General features: G+C 48.0%; 1 protein-coding gene across 1 annotated transcript in view; it reads left to right on the forward strand.

Moving 5' to 3' along the window:
• Nucleotides 1-16,619, forward strand: part of LOC121293687 (carbonic anhydrase-related protein 10) — a 468,778-nt gene that overhangs the window by 305,206 nt on the left and 146,953 nt on the right. The gene's annotated exons all lie outside the window — the stretch shown is intronic.

The following is a 16,619-nucleotide window of genomic DNA, read 5'->3' on the forward strand; positions in this document are numbered from 1 at the left end:
ATATAAGATATTCACTAATAAATCATGAGAGAAAAAGGAATAGAGAGGTGTGATGATAGATTTAGATGAGGATAGATGGGAGGAGGCTGGAGTAGAGCAGAAACACCAGCATTGGACTGGTTGGGCCAATTGGCCTGTTTCTGCGCTGTCCATCCTGGGTGGAGATCTTGTAGTGCAGGGGTGGTGTTCCTACCCCTGGGCCAGAAGCTCCAGGTTCAAATCCCGCTCCGGGACTGGATGTCCATGGAAGGTGTGTCCATAACGTGGCCAAACGGGTTGAATATCAGCCTGTAAATCCTTCCAACTTGCCTGATGGCAGAGGCGGTAAGAGTGGGAGAGTATCTTGGTCAGCCACCCCGCAAAAAAAAAGCAACGGCAAACCACTGCAGTACTTTGCCAAGCAATAATCATGGACTAATCCAATGAAAATCCATGCTCGCCAATGCCCTATCAGGGCAGGCTACCTGGAGGGGGCTATCCTGTGTAACATGACAAGATATGGGAGAGTAGTTGTTGTGTTACTGCATTATTAGGGGCCTAGTTTAATAATCCAGCTGAGCCTGAGTTCCAATCCCACCACAGGCAGCTTGAATTCAGACCTAGAAATAAGAAGCTGGTGTCAGTAAAAGTAACCATGACTTTATTGACCATTGAGCTCCTTTGAGGTAAGAAAGCCAGCTGTCCTCACCTGAGCTGGCTTTAAACGTGACTCCAGTCCCACATCGCCCCTGACTGACACTTAACTGCCCTCTGACTTGGCCTCAGGAGCTATTTAGGTAAGTCCAGTATAACTAGAGAAGGACAGTAAATGCCAACTTTGCCAATGATGCCCACATTCCAAGAATGAATGACTGAGTGTGTTGCTGTGAGATCTGGCATTTTATTGAGATGTGCAGGCTTAGGAATTAATCAGTTTACCTCTTGCCAGTTGCAGAATATTTAATTTAATTCTAACGCTAAACTCTGTAACTCTGAATAAATGACTCATGAGTGGAATTATACGTGTGATAGATGTGTTTATCGTGCATCTGTTAAGTGATGTATGCGGGTATGATTATTGTGGGATGCACAAGATTTTCATATCACTGCGACTGAGACTAAATGTTAAACAAGTACAACCTTCAACTTGAGAATCCATGTTTAACTATATCAAAGCTGTTAAAAATGTGCTGGCAGATTAAGGAAGGGTGTGATTAAATAAAGGCTGAACAATACCCATCTAGAATGATGACTAAGGCTTGAGTTTGGAAGATTTGGAATTTGCTATCTCTATTTGCTATAATTTGAGTTGGGGTCAGAGAGGGGTTGGGAGGGACAGAGGGAGGAGCAAAACGCAAAGGTATTGAGACCACAGAAGACGAAAGGTCAGACAGGAAGGACTTGCATTTATATAGCACCTTTCACAACCTCATGACACTCCAGATTGTTTTACATCCAATGAAGTTTTTCTTTGAAGTGCAGTCACTGCTGTGATGTAGGAAATGCACCAGCCAATCGGGGCACAGCAAGATCCCACAAACGGCCGTGTGATTACAACTAAACTGTTTTTTTTTACTGATGCTGATTCAGGGACAAATATTGGTCAGGACAGCAGGGAGAACTCCAGCACTCTTTCTCACAACAGTGGCCATGGGGCTTTTTAAATCTAGCTGAGTAGGGCTATCTTGGGCCTTGGTTTCATGCCCCTGACAGGGCAGTTTGAACCCACAACCCTTGTGACTCAGAAATCAGAGTGTTACCCACTGAGCCCCAGAGAAATAGTCAGGCTGTTTAGAAATTTGGTGTGAGGTGGTCAGAGATAGGGATCAGCTATCCAGAGAGTAATTAGCTTCTGAAGTTGGTGAGTATTAATATTGACTGATGGAGAATAGACAGTGTAAACGCAGAGAAAAACAGACTGAATTTTTATTAACTTGCATTGTATTTCATGTTATTTTGCTAGTTTTTAGTGGAGGTTATCTGGATGACTGTGTCAACTTTGTGCATGCTCCAATATTTGGCCTTTTGGGGTTGGGTTAAAGGTAATTTTGCAAAACCCTGTGTGTCAATGGCTTGCCTAAATTTAAATTATGGGAACGATTGGTGCTAAAGATCTCAAAGCTTCCAATAGGATTTAATCATCATTACATCACTCGATGTATCAGTGCTAAACTCACGTGTGCTTAGAATAGTATATTCAGCAGGGTGAGGATTATTCATTGTATAACTGCAAAGTTACTGTTTATTCAGCAGTGTTAGCGTTACTCACAGATTTGCTGTTTATGCAGCAGGGTAAGGATCACTCACTGTATACGTGTATGAATTACTGTGGTCTGGTGCCAGAAGATTGTAGGATACCATAGCTGCACAGCCAACAGGGCTGCGAATCCTCCCTCTCTCCGAGTGAACACCTCCTAGAAGTCAGTTAAGCCGAGGCTCGGCTATGCGGCAAGGTAACCCTACCGTGCCCTCACAGAGCCTCTCTCTGTCTCTCTCTCTCTCTCTCTCCCTGTCTCTCTCTCTGAGTCTCTCTCTCTCTGAGTCTCTCTCTGCCCCTCTGTCTCTGAATCTCTTTCTCTCTCTCTCTGACTCTCTCTCTCTCTGTCTCTCTCTCTCTCTCTGAGTCTCTCTCTGTTTCTCTCTGTCTCTCTCTCTCTCTCTCTCTCTGAGTCTCTCTGTCTCTCCCTTTCTGAGTCTCTCTCTGCCTCTCTCTCTGAGTCTCTCTCTACCTCTCTTTCTGAGTCTCTCCCTCTCTCTATCTTTCTTACAGCCGCTGTATAAAGTGAAGAGAAGCTTTGAGTACGCAATCACAATCCAACACTTCTCTCAACTGTCCAATTTTAATTGGGGCATTTCAGGATTAAACACTGTTGTTCACAGGCTGACAACAGGCAGCAGACCTGACTCCTGATCTATCAACACCTCACAGGGTGGGAAACCTGGTTTCCAGCTGGAGACTTGGAATGACAGAGAGGGGGAAGGAAAGGCCATTTGTTCCATTACGTCTCTCTTTCTGCATAGGTGTGGCTTGGTCAACCAGTGCTCAATGTGAAAGGGTGATCCTGTGCACCATGCACGACTGTCAGGATCACCAGAAAACCCCATTAGAGAGAGTAATGGTTATCAGTCTGTAATACCGCAGTGACACATCACACACACTGTGTGTGCCCATCACATTGTTGTGGCTTTATTTATTTGTCTTCCGAAAGAGACCCTTTCATAAAACAGAGACGCTTCACATTAATCAGTCCGCAGAGAGATTGAATAAACAGAATGCCAGTGAGCACAGGGGGAGATAATGTCATGAGGGAAATGCAATAACTCATCTTTTAAGTAAAGTATTTTCCATACCATTTTGCAACTTTGTGGGGTGATAAATATGGCTTCATATAATGTGTTTTGTGTGTATTATAAAATCGGTAATATTTTGACATTTATACTGGTTATCACTCAATAAGTGACAGAGAAGCTCTGTGCCTTAACAGAAGAATCAGCTTATAAGAGATATTAATATTGCACATTTTTTAAAAGAGATCTATCTATCTATATAATGAGGTATTAAAAGTCTGTGCCTATTTCCTCCCAGCATTCCCTATTATAAATTCCTGTGTCCACTTTTAAAATGGAAACTACTTATATCATTGAACAATGGGAGCACTTCAAAGGAGATGGATTGGGTACAGAGTCCGTAAATTCTCACAGCACACAAGGCACTCATTCAGCCCACCAACCATTCCCATTCACGGAAGGATCGAGAAGCAGAGGGCACAGATGTAAGGTAATTGACAAAAGAAGCAACAGCGACATGAGGAGAAACTTCTTCATGTAACATGTGAATCTGGAATGTGCTGCCTGAGAGTGTGGGGGCAGGAAGGGTCAATTAAGGCTTCAAAAGGGAACTGGATCATTACCTGAACAGAAAGAAATTGGAGGGCTACAGGAATAGGCAGGAAAGTGGCATTCGGTGAATGGCTCCTGCAGAGAGCCAGCACGGACACGATGGGCTGAATGACCTCCTTCTGTGCTGTAACCAGGCTATGATTCAATGATTTGTAGTTTACCCCCAAGGATTTGCTTTAGGGAAAATCTTTGCCAATCTATAAGGTTCAGGGCTGGTTGGTTTCTATGTGAAGCCTCTCTGTTTGTGGTCCAAGCCTGAGTTTCAGGCACCGACAATGGAGATCAGCTCATGTGGTGATTGGATTAGTGAGTTACTGTCCACTTGTGAAGCAGCAATTTCCCTGCTTCAAGCACAATTTGTGGTGCAGTCAGCTCGGCCCAGAATTGAACAGGAAGAAGGGTGCACTTGGTTTAGGAATCTGGCTGTTTTGTCATGTGTTCAGGGTCTAGATGGGGTTTTTCAGGGTTTATCTAGATTCCTTGAGTAAGCTACTCAACACTTTAGAAACTCTGCACAAGGTTGGAACTCTCTTCCCTCCAGAGCTGTTACTTGATGATGTGTCATTACATCAAAGTTACATTAGCATCATATGCTTCTGATGTAAAACCTTTACTCTAAACCAGGGCTCCTGTTCATGGTCACTGTCTGGGGGCTCAGAGCTTCTTCTAATCCTTCCCTCTACACTGTCCCCATCAAACACTCCAGGACAGGTTCAGCACGGGGTTAGAAACAGAGTAAAGCTCCCTCTACACTGTCCCCATCAAACACTCCCAGGACAGGTACAGCACGGGGTTAGATAAAAAGTAAAGCACCCTCTACACTGTCCCCATCAAACACTCCCAGGACAGGTACAGCACGGGGTTAGATACAGAGTAAAGCTCCCTCTACACTGTCCCCATCAAACACTCCCAGGACAGGTACAACACTGGGTTAGATACAGAGTAAATCTCCCTCTACACCAGTCCCATCAAACACTCCCAGGACAGGTACAGCACGGGGTTAGATACAGAGTAAAACTCCCTCTACACTGTCCCCATCAAACACTCCCAGGACAGGTACAGCACGGGGTTAGATACAGAGTAAATCTCCCTCTACACTGTCCCCATCAAACACTCACAGGACAGGTACAGCACGGGGTTAGATACAGAGTAAAGCTCCCTCTACACTGTCCCCATCAAACACTCCCAGGACAGGTACAGCACGGGGTTAGATACAGAGTAAAGCTCTCTCTACACTGTCCCCATCAAACACTCCCAGGACAGGTACAGCACGGGGTTAGATACAGAGTAACGCTCCCTCTACACTGTCCCCATCAAACACTCCCAGGACATGTACAGCACGGGGTTAGATACAGAGTAAAGCTCCCTCTACACCGTCCCCATCAAACACTCCCAGGACAGGTACAGCACGGGGTTAGATACAGAGTAAATCTCCCTCTACACTGTGCCCATCAAACACTCCCAGGACAGGTACAGCACGGGGTTAGACACAGAGTAAAGCTCCCTCTACACTGTCCCCATCAAACACTCCCAGGACAGGTACAGCACGGGGTTAGATACAGAGTAAAGCTCTCTCTACACCAGTCCCATCAAACACTCCCAGGACAGGTACAGCACAGGATTAGATACAGAGTAAATCTCCCTCTACACTGTCCCCATCAAACACTCCCAGGACAGGTACAGCACGGGGTTAGATACAGAGTAAATCTCCCTCTACACCGTCCCCATCAAACACTCCCAGGACAGGTACAGCACGGGGTTAGATACAGAGTAAAGCTCCCTCTACACTGTCCCCATCAAACACTCCCAGGACAGGTACAGCACGGGGTTAGATACAGAGTAACGCTCCCTCTACACTGTCCCCATCAAACACTCCCAGGACAGGTACAGCACGGGGTTAGATACAGAGTAAATCTCCCTCTACACTGTCCCATCAAACACTCCCAGGACAGGTACAGCACGGGGTTAGATACAGAGTAAAGTTCCCTCTACACTGTCCTCATCAAACACTCCCAGGACAGGTACAGCACGGGGTTAGATACAGAGTAAATCTCCCTCTACACTGTCCCATCAAACACTCCCAGGACAGGTACAGCACGGGGTTAGATACAGAGTAAAGCTCCCTCTACACTGTCCTCATCAAACACTCCCAGGACAGGTACAGCACGGGGTTAGATACAGAGTAAAGCTCCGTCTACACCGTCTCCATCAAACACTCCCAGGACAGGTACAGCACGGGGTTAGATACAGAGTAAATCTCCCTCTACACTGTCCCATCAAACACTCCCAGGACAGGTACAGCACGGGGTTAGATACAGAGTAAAGTTCCCTCTACACTGTCCTCATCAAACACTCCCAGGACAGGTACAGCACGGGGTTAGATACAGAGTAAATCTCCCTCTACACTGTCCCATCAAACACTCCCAGGACAGGTACAGCACGGGGTTAGATACAGAGTAAATCTCCCTCTACACTGTCCCATCAAACACTCCCAGGACAGGTACAGCACGGGGTTAGATACAGAGTAAATCTCCCTCTACACTGTCCCATCAAACACTCCCAGGACAGGTACAGCACGGGGTTAGATACAGAGTAAAGCTCCCTCTACACTGTCCCCATCAAACACTCCCAGGACAGGTACAGCACAGGGTTAGATACAGAGTAAAGCTCACTCTACACTGTCCCCATCAAACACTCCCAGGACAGGTACAGCACGGGGTTAGATACAGAGTAAAGTTCCCTCTACACTGTCCCCATCAAACACTCCCAGGACAGGTACAGCACGGGGTTAGATACAGAGTAAAGCTCCCTCTACACTGTCCCCATCAAACACTCCCAGGACAGGTACAGCACAGGGTTAGATACAGAGTAAAGCTCCCTCTACACTGTCCCCATCAAACACTCCCAGGACAGGTACAGCACAGGGTTAGATACAGAGTAAAGTTCCCTCTACACCAGTCCCATCAAACACTCCCAGGGCAGGTACAGCACAGGGTTAGATACAGAGTAAAGTTCCCTCTACACTGTCCCCATCAAACACTCCCAGGACAGGTACAGCACGGGGTTAGATACAGAGTAAAGCTCCCTCTACACTGTCCCCATCAAACACTCCCAGGACAGGTACAGCACGGGGTTAGATACAGAGTAACGCTCCCTCTACACCGTCCCCATCAAACACTCCCAGGACAGGTACAGCACGGGGTTAGATACAGAGTAAATCTCCCTCTACACTGTCCCCATCAAACACTCCCAGGACAGGTACAGCACGGGGTTAGATACAGAGTAAATCTCCCTCTACACTGTCCCCATCAAACACTCCCAGGACAGGTACAGCACGGGGTTAGATACAGAGTAAATCTCCCTCTACACTGTCCCCATCAAACACTCCCAGGACAGGTACAGCACGGGGTTAGATACAGAGTAACGCTCCCTCTACACTGTCCCCATCAAACACTCCCAGGGCAGGTACAGAACAGGGTTAGATACAGAGTAAAGCTCCCTCTGCACTGTCCCCATCAAACACTCCCAGGACAGGTACAGCACGGGGTTAGATACAGAGTAAAGCACCCTCTACACTGTCCCCATCAAATACTCCCAGGACAGGTACAGCACGGGGTTAGATACAGAGTAAAGCACCCTCTACACTGTCCCCATCAAACACTCCCAGGACAGGTACAGCACGGGGTTAGATACAGAGTAAATCTCCCTCTACACCGTCCCCATCAAACACTCCCAGGACAGGTACAGCACGGGGTTAGATACAGAGTAAATCTCCCTCTACACTGTCCCCATCAAACACTCCCAGGACAGGTACAGCACGGGGTTAGATACAGAGTAAATCTCCCTCTACACTGTCCCCATCAAACACTCCCAGGACAGGTACAGCACAGGGTTAGATACAGAGTAAATCTCCCTCTACACCGTCCCCATCAAACACTCCCAGGGCAGGTACAGCACGGGGTTAGATACAGAGTAAACCCTCTACACTGTCCCCATCAAACACTCCCAGGACAGGTACAGCACGGGGTTAGATACAGAGTAAAGCTCCCTCTACACTGTCCCCATCAAACACTCCCAGGACAGGTACAGCACGGGGTTAGATACAGAGTAAATCTCCCTCTACACTGTCCCCATCAAACACTCCCAGGACAGGTACAGCACGGGGTTAGATACAGAGTAAATCTCACTCTACACTGTCCCCATCAAACACTCCCAGGACAGGTACAGCACAGGGTTAGATACAGAGTAAAGCTCCCTCTACACTGTCCCCATCAAACACTCCCAGGACAGGTACAGCACAGGGTTAGATACAGAGTAAAGCTCCCTCTACACTATCCTGTCATTGTGTCTCTGGATGTAACAAGTTGCAGGTGTGATTCTGTCCGTTTAGTGTCTCTCATACCTCTAATTTCACCCCCAGCATGTAAACCAGACACTCAGGTTGTAATCTTTCTTCCTTTAAAGTTCTGACTGTCATATGGACCTGGGAAATTTTTGATTTATCAGATTTTTGCCCGTAGAACAATCCTGATTCCAAGTGGAAAGGCCTGCATTTTAATGAATATTTCTGTGTCTCGGAGAAGGACAGAGGACCCTAGTGACCAGCACACTTCATCTTCTCTCTTGCTCAGTACTGATGAGTACATTCTGTCATGGATCTCTGGAGGACAGGATGAGCAGATTCATTGTCCTATCGAAATAAAAGCAACAAAAATTAGAAAGAACCTAGGGCTTGAAACAGCAAAGTTTCTTTTGAAATAAATCCATTGCGATTTGATTTCTATTCCCTGCCTATGGTAGTAGGTTACTCCGTAACATTTTAATCTGTCATTCTTTTCATCTCTCTCTGGTTTATCATGGAGGGAGTGTTGCGAGTGTGTATGTCTGGGTTTCGGAAAGGATTTCTTAATTCCCCTGACAGGGCTGTACAGAAAGGAGTTGGGTTAATTGGCCAATTTTCAAAGCTTGCTTTTCTTTTATATCAAATTCTCTTTGTCATGAGTTCCTGTTATTCTTCTGCATTGTGGTTCTGCGAGAAATTCTGTTAATCCATGATTTTCAAAAGAAGGTACAGAGGGATCCACAAGAGGGAGCTTAGACTGAAAGTGTCCACAGTTACTTTACATTGTAAAATAATCTCAAAGTCTCGTGTGAGCCCCTTCACACCAAGTGCTGCCATTGCCAATCAATTGCCTTTTCTTCCCTCACTAAGTATGTGCCACTGAATGCAAGGAATCACTCCTCTCCCTGAGCTCACCCTTTCTAACCCACACACTGTGACACTGAATAATTGGTCCCAGGAACATGGTGGAGAACTACCCAGGTCTCCTTTGAAATAATGCCATGGGGTCTCTCACATCTGACTGAATGGGGCAGGCACCAACCCTCCTTACTGATATCATCTGGGAACAAGCTCATCTTCCATTTTGCAATATTATTCAAGAAAATAAAGAATTTATTATAAAAATTTCTTTACCCTCTTTTGAGACCTCAGGACACCCTAAAGCACTTGCCACCTAGTGAAGGGGAGGCAGTGGCAGAGTGATAATATCCCTGGGCTAGTAATCCAGAGGCCCAGGATAATGATGCTGGGACCCAGGTTCAAATCCCACCACAGCAGCTGGTGGAGTTTGAATTCATTTAGTTAAATCTGGAATTGAAAGCTAAGAATCAGTAATGGTGACCACAAAACTATCATCAATGTGAAAACCTATCTAGTTCACTGAAGGGAATATGCTGTCTTGACCTGGCCTGGCCTCCATGGGACTTCAGACCCAATGTGTTTGACCCTCTGAAATGGCCCAGTAAGGCACTCAGTTCAGGGGTAATTAGGGACGGGCAACCAGTAACACCATATCCCATGAAAGAATTTGAAGTGATATAACGTATGAAACACAACAACCAATTTGCACACAGCAAGGTCCCATAAACATTAATGAGGTAAATAACCAAGAAATCTATTTTTGTAGTGTAGGTTGAGGATAGATATTGGCCAGGACACTGTGCTTCTTCAAAATTTCAGGATTTTTACATCCACCTGAGGAGGCAGACAGGTGAATCCCATCCAAGCCAGCACTCCTGACAGTGCAGCACACCACTGCGAGAACCAGTCTACATGTGCTGTTCAAGTCCCAGAGTGGGGTTTGAACCCTCAATTTTCTAATTCACAGGTGAGACTTGATACCCACTGAGTCACTGCCTGGCCCATAGAAATGGTTGGTGGAAGTGAGAAATCCCACTAGTTTGAGGTCCTGGGGATGAATGTGTCCAGGTGGGAAGTGATTATTCAAAATCTAGCCAGTTGCACAGAGTTAAAGTCGGACCCAATGAGTCGGGCGCGGTGGGGAGGAGAAGAGGGATTTCAGGCTCCTCAGGAACAAGACAGCAAAGTGAAGAGGAATTGCTTCTTCATTGTCTTTTACAAGAAGAGAAAATGTAAGCATTTCCCCAGGATTAAAGAGGGGGCCTGTATGAGAGTCACCCCGGGTTGGTCTCCTACAGACTGAGTGCCAGCTACATAAAGACTCACACCGAGTCCCGTTCCTCTATACCGCTTGTGCTCGCTGACCTATATTGGTTCCCGGTCAAGTAACGTCTCAATTTAAATTTCTCACCCCTGTTTTCAAATCCCTCCATGGCCTCACCCCTTCCTAGCTCTGTAACCTTCATCTCCACAACCCTCTGAGATCTCTGCGTTCCCCTAATGCATTCCCAACTCCCTCCACCACTGGTGGCCGTGCCTTCAGCTGACTGGGCCCCCAGCTCTGGAATTCCCTCCCTAAACCTCTCCATATCTCTATCCCGCTCTCCTCCTTTAAGGTGCTCCTTAAAACCGACCTCTTTGACCAAGCTACTGGTCACCTGACCTAATATCTCCTTACATGGCTCGATGTCAAATTTATGGTTGATAATGCTTCTGCAAAGCACTTTGGGACATTTTACTAGGTTAATGACATGATATAAATGCAGGTTGTTGTTAGTTTGGCAGCAATCGTCCATTCTGCTAGTGTGGTATGAGAGAGCTGGGGGAAGAGGAGTAAGATAATTACAAGGAGAGAAAAAAATGATCTTCTTGCTGTGGTGGAGTCAATCCATCTTCCTCGTATTCAGATGCTGTTGTGCCTGAGTATTTAAATTCAATTCAATTTAAGTTCAGTTCTCGGGAGAGGATTCAGCCCAACCGTCTATCAATCTTGTCACCTGTGGAATTTGGAACCCAGAGTATTGATGTGACTCTTACTGAAAGATGTCCAGAGGCATTTCATTTTGTGTTTCTTGTTATCTACTCATTTCTAGTAGCTTATGAAATAATATTTCTTTTCACCGGGCTCTCATTATCTTAATTACCAAGTGGCAGAGTCCTGGTATAATTTGATACTAGGGGCTGTGCAACTGAGGGAGCTGCTGATTGGATGCTGAGGGTCTCAGTGAGTTCGGAGTAGGCAGCATGTCGCCTGGTGGGACTCCAATTTTGCAGGAAATTATGGGGAATTTCAGGCAGATTAGCTGAAGGCTAAGAGGCATCTCTCCTGTGCTGAGGTGGAACCAACCCAACATCTATTGAGTTCTGTTTTACTGCTCTTCCTTCCTCTCTCTCCGCCCGCCTTCTCCCACCATCCATCTCTCCCCATTCCACCCCCTGCCAGCCCCCCAACACCCCACACCCACTGCGTTCAGAAAGCCCTCCTGCTGCTGAACGATCCCTGCCACTGCCTGTGACTGGCTTGTCACCGTCTGCATCCTGAGATTGTGTAGCTCAGAGATTTGTTAACTCTGCGCCTATTTTTCCAGGTGTCCGCGACAGCTATGGGATCTGGGGTTCGAGGGCATTCCAGGGCTGAGGTGGAGCAGCTGCTTCCGTGGGACAGGTCTCTGTGCCGCTGTCCGAAATTCCTGCGCAGTCTGGTTAAAGGGCCCCGTGAATGTTTCCGAAACCCTTTCCCGAACTGGGCAGCCCCGAGTGTTGGCAACTCCGGGTCAGTGAGGCATTGGGACCATCATCAAGAAGCTGTTTGGAGTGAAATATACCCAGCTTCCCGAATCTTACACCACTCAGTTTACCCCATTGTCTCTATCACCTCGCCCTCCCAAAGATCTCTCCTCTCCTGATCTGCTCCATCCCCACAAACAACCCTCTCTCTGAACTCCCCCTCTTCCCAAACACCACTTTCCCTCCTCATCGTTGCCACTATCCTTTCCTGAGCCAACCTCCCAAACTCCCTTTTCTCTCCCATACATGAGACCATACAGGAGCTGACACTGAGACACACACACGGACCGTACAGGAGCTGACACTGAGACACACACACACAGACTGTACAGGAGCTGACACTGAGACACACACACGGACTGTACAGGAGCTGACACTGAGACACACACACGGACTGTACAGGAGCTGACACTGAGACACACACACGGACTGTACAGGAGCTGAGACTGAGACACACACACGGACCGTACAAGAGCTGACACTGAGACACACACACACAGACTGTACAGGAGCTGACACTGAGACACACACACACGGACCGTACAGGAGCTGACACTGAGACACACACACAGACCGTACAGGAGCTGAGACTGAGACACACACACGGACTGTACAGGAGCTGACACTGAGACACACACACGGACTGTACAGGAGCTGACACTGAGACACACACACAGACTGTACAGGAGCTGACACTGAGACACACACACACGGACCGTACAGGAGCTGACACTGAGACACACACACACGGACCGTACAGGAGCTGACACTGAGACACACACACGGACTGTACAGGAGCTGACACTGAGACACACACACGGACTGTACAGGAGCTGACACTGAGACACACACACGGACCGTACAGGAGCTGACACTGAGACACACACACACGGACCGTACAGGAGCTGACACTGAGACACACACACGGACTGTACAGGAGCTGACACTGAGACACACACACGGACTGTACAGGAGCTGACACTGAGACACACACATGGACTGTACAGGAGCTGACACTGAGACACACACACGGACTGTACAAGAGCTGAAACTGAGACACACACACGGACCGTACAGGAGCTGACACTGAGACACACACACACGGACTGTACAGGAGCATACACTGAGACACACACACACGGACCGTACAGGAGCTGATACTGAGACACACACACACGGACCGTACAGGAGCTGATACTGAGACACACACACACGGACTGTACAGGAGCTGACACTGAGACACACACACGGACTGTACAGGAGCTGACACTGAGACACACACACGGACTGTACAAGAGCTGAAACTGAGACACACACATATGGACCGTACAGGAGCTGAGACTGAGACACACACGGACCGTACAGGAGCTGACACTGAGACACACACACAGACTGTACAGGAGCTGACACTGAGACACAAACACAGACTGTACAGGAGCTGACACTGAGACACACACCCACACACACAGACTGCACAGGAGCTGACACTGAGACACACACACATGGACCGTACAGGAGCTGACACCGAGACACACACGGACTGTACAGGTGCTGACACTGAGACACACACATGGACCGTACAGGAGCTGACACTGAGACACACAAATGGACCGTACAGGAGCTGACACTGACACACACACAGAACGTACAGGAGCTGACACTGAGACACACACACAGACTGTACAGGAGCTGACACTGAGACACACACGGACTGTACAGGAGCTGACACTGAGACACACGCACACGGACCGTACAGGAGCTGAAACTGAGACACACACACAGACCGTACAGGAGCTGACACTGAGACACACACATGGACCGTACAGGAGCTGACACTGAGACACACACGGAACGTACAGGAGCAGGCACTGAGACACACACACACGGACTGTACAGGAACAGACACTGAGACACACACACACGGACTGTACAGGAACAGACACTGAGACACACACACACGGACTGTACAGGAGCTGACACTGAGACACACACACGGACCGTACAGGAGCTGACACTGATACACACACGGACCGTACAGGAGCTGACACTGAGACACACACACGGACCGTACAGGAGCTGACACTGAGACACACACACGGACTGTACAGGAGCTGACACTGAAACACACACATGGAATGTACAGGAGCTGACACTGAGACACACACACGGACCGTACAGGAGCTGACACTGAGACACACATACGAACTGTACAGGAGCTGACACTGAGACACACACACGGACTGTACAGGAGCTGACACTGAGACACACACACGGAATGTACAGGAGCAGACACTGAGACACACACACGGACCGTACAGGAGCTGACACTGAGACACACACATGGACTGTACAGGAGCTGACACTGAGGCACACACACACAGACTGTACAGGAGCTGATACTGAGACACACACACGGACCGTACAGGAGCTGATACTGAGACACACACACACGGACCGTACAGGAGCTGACACTGAGACACACACACACGGACCGTACAGGAGCTGATACTGAGACACACACACGGACTGTACAGGAGCAGACACTGAGACACACACGGACCATACAGGAGCTGACACTGAGACACACACACATGGACCGTACAGGAGCTGACACTGAGACACACACACAGACTGTACAGGAGCTGACACTGAGACACACACACAGACTGTACAGGAGCTGACACTGAGACACACACACACACACACACACACACAGACTGTACAGGAGCTGACACTGAGACACACACACATGGACCGTACAGGAGCTGACACTGACACACACACAGAACGTACAGGAGCTGACACTGAGACACACACACGGACTGTACAGGAGCTGACACTGAGACACACACGGACTGTACAGGAGCTGACACTGAGACACACGCACACGGACTGTACAGGAGCTGAAACTGAGACACACACACAGACCGTACAGGAGCTGACACTGAGACACACACATGGACCGTACAGGAGCTGACACTGAGACACACACATGGACCGTACAGGAGCTGACACTGAGACACACACACGAACTGTACAGGAGCTGACACTGAGACACACACACGGACTGTACAGGAGCTGACACTGAGACACACACACACAGACTGTACAGGAGCTGAAACTGAGACACACACACAGACCGTACAGGAGCTGACACTGAGACACACTCATGGACTGTACAGGAGCTGATACTGAGGCACACACACACAGACTGTACAGGAGCTGATACTGAGACACACACACGGACCGTACAGGAGCAGAGACTGAGACACACACACGGACCGTACAGGAGCTGACACTGAGACACACACACACGGATCCTACAGGAGCTGACACTGAGACACACACACACGGACCGTACAGGAGCTGACACTGAGACACTCACACACACACGGACTGTACCGCAGCTGACACTGAGACACGCACACACGGACCGTACAGGAGCTGACACTGAGACACACACACACGTAGTGTACAGCAGCTGACACTGAGACACACACACACACTCGGACTGTACAGCAGCTGACACTGAGACACAACAGATGTGCCGGATATGGGTCTGATCTGTATGCAGCAGCATTCAGAATTGAGTCACATCCTGGCATTATATCGAATCAGTCCCACAGCTTTAGGCATTCTGATATCCTTATATCCACATCATGCTAGCCCGTGGACTCTGAGAACAAAGGGTGTGACACTCGGCTAATGAACTGCGCATCCCAGCAACAATGGTCATTTAACAGTGAATAATGAATGTGGGCATTCCATCTTTACTGCTGCCTTGAAAGTTTCAGGTCCTACACTAGGCGATCGGACTGGTTCCAAATTAACAAGGATGTTGAGAGGGGGATTTGAACTATTAGCAGATTCTCTCTGATTTTAATGTGCCTTCAAAGCTGATCCTTTGAGAAAACGTTGTGGTGGCTTTTTATTAATCTTGCTGTGTCCTGCTCAGATAAACTGATTGAACACTCTCAGTCACTGCACTGATCTCACTTGAAAAGCTCTCTAGACTTCAGGTTACCTTGGGTCAGTTTGTCTCAACCAAAGAAATAAAAAAATGAAAACATAATATTTTAGGAGGTTTAATTTAAGATAAGGATTTGCCCCCTCACCTGCAAGTGGTCGAAAGAAGACGGAATGTGCATTTCTGTAGCACCTTTCACAATCTCAGGCTTCTGAAAATGCTTTCTACTCACTGAAATTCTTGTTGAATTGCTCACAGGTAGAAAATGCAACAGCAAGAGTCCCACAAACAATAAAGGAAATGATCAAATCATCTGTTTATGCTGAGGTTGGTTGTAGCATAAACATTGGCCAATAAATATTAGTTTCCTTTGACATATAAGGATGGAGATTTTTATATCCACCCGAGAGGGAAAACAGGCCATCGGTTTTAATGCCTCATCCAATGGACGGCATCTCCGACAGTGCAGCACTCCCTCAGTACTGACCCTCTGACAGTGCAGCACTCCCTCAGTACTGACCCTCTGACTGTGCTGCATTCCCTCAGTACTGACCCTCTGACAGTGCAGCACTCTCTCAGTTCTGACCCTCTGACAGTGCAGCACTCTCTCAGTACTGACCCTTCAACAGTGCGGCACTCCCTCAGTTCTGACCCTCTGACAGTGCAGCACTCCCTCAGTACTGACCCTCTGACAGTGCAGCACTCTCTCAGTACTGACCCTCTGACAGTGCAGCACTCCCTCAGTACTGACCCTGCGACAGTGCAGCACTCCCTCAGTACTGA

Source organism: Carcharodon carcharias, chromosome 22 (genome assembly GCF_017639515.1).
Source record: "Carcharodon carcharias isolate sCarCar2 chromosome 22, sCarCar2.pri, whole genome shotgun sequence".
Taxonomy (NCBI): Eukaryota; Metazoa; Chordata; class Chondrichthyes; order Lamniformes; family Lamnidae; genus Carcharodon; species Carcharodon carcharias.